The sequence below is a fragment of the Lampetra fluviatilis genome, unplaced genomic scaffold, assembly GCF_964198595.1.
Source record: "Lampetra fluviatilis unplaced genomic scaffold, kcLamFluv1.1 SCAFFOLD_711, whole genome shotgun sequence".
Lineage (NCBI taxonomy): Eukaryota > Metazoa > Chordata > Hyperoartia > Petromyzontiformes > Petromyzontidae > Lampetra > Lampetra fluviatilis.
Window position 1 is genome coordinate 10,001 of NW_027621321.1, and position 5,703 is coordinate 15,703.

General features: G+C 48.4%; 1 long non-coding RNA gene across 1 annotated transcript; it reads left to right on the forward strand.

The window, feature by feature from the left end:
- Window positions 1–1,068: 1,068 nt before the first annotated feature.
- Window positions 1,069–5,439, forward strand: LOC144955087 (uncharacterized). The gene is made up of 2 exons (XR_013641501.1): window positions 1,069–2,280; window positions 2,369–5,439. It is a non-coding gene; the product is annotated as an uncharacterized LOC144955087 (long non-coding RNA).
- Window positions 5,440–5,703: the final 264 nt, after the last annotated feature.

The following is a 5,703-nucleotide window of genomic DNA, read 5'->3' on the forward strand; positions in this document are numbered from 1 at the left end:
CACACACACAGACACACACACAGATACACACACACAGACACACACACACAGACACACACACACAGACACACACAGATACACACACACAGACACACACACACAGACACACACACACAGACACACACACACAGACACACACACACAGACACACACAGATACACACACACAGACACACACACACAGACACACACACACAGATACACACACACAGATACACACACACAGACACACACAGATACACACACACAGATACACACACACAGACACACACACACACACACACAGACACACACACACAGACACACACACACAGACACACACACACACAGACACACACACAGACACACACACACAGACACACACACAGACACACACAGATACACACACACAGATACACACACACAGATACACACACACAGATACACACACACAGACACACACACACAGACACACACACACAGACACACACACACAGACACACACACACAGACACACACACACAGACACACACACACAGACACACACACACAGACACACACACACAGACACACACACACACAGACACACACACAGACACACACACACAGACACACACACACAGACACACACACAGACACACACACACAGACACACACACACACAGACACACACACACACAGACACACACACAGACACACACAGACACACACACAGACACACACACAGACACACACACAGACACACACACAGACACACACACAGACACACACACACAGACACACACACAGACACACACAGACACACACACACAGACACACACACACAGACACACACAGACACACACACACAGACACACACAGACACACACACACACAGATACACACACACAGATACACACACACAGATACACACACACAGATACACACACACAGACACACACACACAGACACACACACACAGACACACACACACAGACACACACACACAGACACACACACACAGACACACACACACAGACACACACACACAGACACACACACACAGACACACACACACAGACACACACACACAGACACACACACACAGACACACACACACAGACACACACACACAGACACACACACACAGACACACACACACAGACACACACACACAGACACACACACACAGACACACACACACAGACACACACACACAGACACACACACACAGACACACACACACACACGGTACTCATTTAAGGTCGGCTGGACCTAGGGGAGGCCCACGACCAGTTCAGGTTACCCCACGTGCCACTGTCGGTCGTTGTTGTTGTCGTTGTTGTTGTTGTTGTTGTCGTTGTTGTTGTGCAACAGTGGGAGTCAAAGCCAAGTTGTTGTTGTTGGTGTGTTTGTGTGTATAATACACACAAAGCTCACCCGTGTAGCCTCTAACAGGCTGTAGGGGCAAGTGCTGTTAGCGAGTAGCAGCAGCACCTGTGAAGGTAGACACAGGCAAAGTTCCCCCGTGTAGCCTCTAATAGGCTGTAGGGGCAAGTGCTGTTAGCGAGCACCTGTGAAGGCTACCGGCACTGTGGCACACGAGGGGGTGGCTACCAGCACCACGCCCGGCCGCCTTTGTCTCCCCAGTGGCGATGTTCACTACACACCGCTACACCAGCTACTCATTTGAGGCCGAGTCGACCTAAGGGAGGCCCAGGACCGGTTCGGATAATCGTCACCGGTGTGTTGATGGCCGTGAGCGGGAATCGAACTCTGCCGTGTTGGTAGTGCCGTGTTGGTAGTGCAGCGTGGCGCAAACCACTACACCCACCGCTCCCCACACGTTTGTGTGTCAATCAACACGGACACGATCCGGAACCAGATACCGGCGATTCAGAACCAGTGTTACCGGTGATTCAGAACCAGGTACTGGTGATTTAGAACCAGTGTTACCGGTGATTCAGAACCAGGTACTGGTGATTTAGAATCAGGTCCTGGTGATTTAGAACCAGTGTTACCGGTGATTCAGAACCAGGTACTGGTGATTCAGAACCAGGTCCTGGTGATTTAGAATCAGTGTTACCGGTGATTCAGAACCAGGTACTGGTGATTTAGAATCAGTGTTACTGGTGATTCAGAACCAGGTACTGGTGATTTAGAACCAGTGTTACCGGTGATTCAGAACCAGGTACTGGTGATTTAGAACCAGTGTTACCGGTGATTCAGAACCAGGTACTGGTGATTTAGAACCAGTGTTACTGGTGATTCAGAACCAGGTACTGGTGATTTAGAACCAGTGTTACCGGTGATTCAGAACCAGGTACTGGTGATTTAGAACCAGTGTTACTGGTGATTCAGAACCAGGTACTGGTGATTTAGAACCAGTGTTACTGGTGATTCAGAACCAGGTACTGGTGATTTAGAACCAGTGTTACCGGTGATTCAGAACCAGGTACTGGTGATTTAGAACCAGTGTTACTGGTGATTCAGAACCAGGTACTGGTGATTTAGAATCAGTGTTACTGGTGATTCAGAACCAGGTACTGGTGATTTAGAACCAGTGTTACCGGTGATTCAGAACCAGGTACTGGTGATTTAGAATCAGTGTTACCGGTGATTCAGAACCAGGTTACCGGCAAAACGCCAGATGCAGGGGGTTAGTTTAATTTCGATTCAAAGCTTCTTTCGTGACTGCAGGGATTCATCTTCTTGGTTCTTTCGGTAAAGTCGTCACGTAGAATGGAAATAATAAAATAATAAAAATAAAACACAATAAAATAATTCTCACGACGTTTCGGCCACAACGCAAGCAGCCGTCCTCAGGTGAAGAACAGGTCTGTCGGAAAGACAGCGTCTGAATGTGCACCACCAAGCTTGGCAGCGTGTGATTTTCAAATTCCTTTGTCAAGGCGCCCTTCCTCCTCTAACCCATACTGCAGGTATTGTGGTCTATGCAAACATGACTCCTTGTAAAAAAAGGTGTCAGTTTTGTTGCCAGATAGACGGGTAAAAAAAACAATTATCATAGTTGTAATAGCTTGGGTTGGTCGTCAACGGGGAATCACCGCCACCACTGGTTCTGATCGCTGTCAGCCAACAGAGACGCTAATGTCTGGCTACTGATGCTGATGCTGCCGTCGTCGTCGTCGTTGTTGTTGTTGTTGTTGTTTTAGAGTGTAAATGTTCTGATGCTGCTGATGCGGGCGGATTTTACGTTTTTGTCAGAGTGGGAGCTTTGAGTTTTTACGATGTGCACTGCCAGAAACGGCGAGATTTCTGGGTTGAATTAATATTTATCGGTTAACCGGGCGATAGCTTGGGTTAACCGTGCGTTATCTTGGGTTAACTGGGCGTTAGCCTGGGTTAACCAGGCGTTAACATGGGTTAACCAGGCGTTAGCTTTGGGCATGGAAAGCGTGTGTGTGGGGGGGGGTATGTGTTCTTAACGGCCATGTTGGAGACACTGAGAGTCTGTGGTTCGGACTGTGGATTGCGGAGTTCGTCACGGCTTGGAACCCTCTCTCCCCTTCCAGTGTTGGGATGCCGCTGGGAGCTGTTGTGATGCACTTTTAAATCGTCATTTAGATTGCCAAACTCGTTTTTTTAGAAGCGCTTGTTGCTGTTGTTGTGATTAGTTCGTTGTCCTTGCCCCCCCAACTCCACCCCTGCATGTCCGTTTAGCTACGGTTGGATACGTACGGTGCGAAAAAAGTTCAACATGCATGCATAGAGACCCACAGACTCACACAGACACGCATAGACCCACACAGAGACCCATAGACCCACACAGAGACCCATAGACTCACACAGAGACCCATAGACTCACACAGAGACCCATAGACCCACACAGAGACCCATAGACCCACACAGAGACCCATAGACCCACACAGAGACCCATAGACCCACACAGAGACCCATAGACCCACACAGAGACCTATAGACCCACACAGAGACTGATAGACTCACACAGAGACCCATAGACTCACACAGAGACCCATAGACTCACACAGAGACCCGTAGACTCACACAGAGACCCGTAGACTCACACAGAGACCCGTAGACTCACACACAGACCCATAGACCCACACAGAGACCCACAGGATCACACAGAGACCCACAGACCCACACAGAGACCCACAGACCCACACAGAGACCCATAGACTCGCACACAGACCCATAGACTCGCACAGAGACCCGTAGACTCACACAGAGACCCATAGACGCACACAGAGACCCATAGACCCACACAGAGACCATAGACTCACACAGAGACCCGTAGACTCACACAGAGACCCATAGACTCACACAGAGACCCATAGACTCACACAGAGAACCATAGACCCATATAGAGACCTATAGACCCACACAGAGACCCCCACGCCACCCCCCTTCCCCGGTTAGTGCTGAACTAGTAACGAATTGTCCACGTTGTTTACGCAACAAACCCACTTAACTAATTGTAAATGTAGTAGTGGGTTTATTCTCCAACACACAACAACAACCGGCTTATTGCCGAACTAGTAACTAAATGGCCACGTTGTTTATGTGACAATCCCGCTTAACTAATTGTAAATGTTGTCGTGGGTTTACTCTCCAACATACAGCAACGAGTAACCAACTGGTCACGAACCCACGTCAACGGATCAGCAGTGTGGTTGGGTGGTGGCGGGTCTCACCACACAACAACATTCGTTTTATTCACCGAGATCCAACCCCGACAAAGGAGACCACAAGATCTTGTTGGTTCTTTCGGTAAAGTCACGTAGAAGGGAAATAATAAACTAATAAAAATAAAACATAATAAAATATTATGCAGGGATTCATCTTCTTGGTTCTTTCGGTAAAGTCACGTAGAAGGGAAATAATAAACTAATAAAAATAAAACATAATAAAATATTTCTCACGACGTTTCGGCCACAACGCAAGCAGCCGTCCTCAGGTGGAGAACAGGTCTGTCGAGAAGACAGCGTCTGAATGAAACACCCCAGGCTTGGCAGCGTGTATTTAAGCTGGGATGGAGGGGGAAGAGCGCCTTGACAAAATAATTTGCATATCAAGATGAATTTTAGCATATTTATGTGAAATGCAGATATGCTAAAATTCCTCTTGATATGCAAATTTATTTTTTATTTTATATTTTTATTTTTATTATTGTATTACTTCCCTTCTACGTGATGACTTCACCGAAAGAACCAAGAAGATCTCTTCTCGTGTTTTTAAAGGAGGTCCCATTCAAAGGGGGGAACCTCCTTTAGCGGAGGAAACGGGGACTGTGATCCACCATTCGATTTAGAATCCACCTCCACTTCCCCCCCCCATCACCAACCACCTCGAACACTTTTCCCCGATTGCGACGCTTGGGCATGAGGTCGTCTATTTATTGACGGGTTGACGGGTCGCCGCGAGTCTTTTCTTAACTGTTTGGTGGTTGTTGTTGTTGGTGGTGGTGTTGTTGTTTGTATAAAGTGGTACAAAACTCGGTCTGGTCTGTCGTCGTTCTCGCAGAGTCCCTTCCTGCCATCAGTGTCCATCTGTGTCGGGGCACTCGCTCGCCCATTCGCTCGCTCGCCCATTCACTCGCCCATTCGCTCGCTCATTAGCTCGCTCATTCACTCGCCCATTCACTCGCTCGCCCATTCACTCGCTCGCTCATTCGCTCGCTCGCCCATTCACTCGCTCATTCAGTCGCCCATTCACTCGCTCGCTCATTCACTCGCTCGCTCATTCACTCGCCCGCTCATTC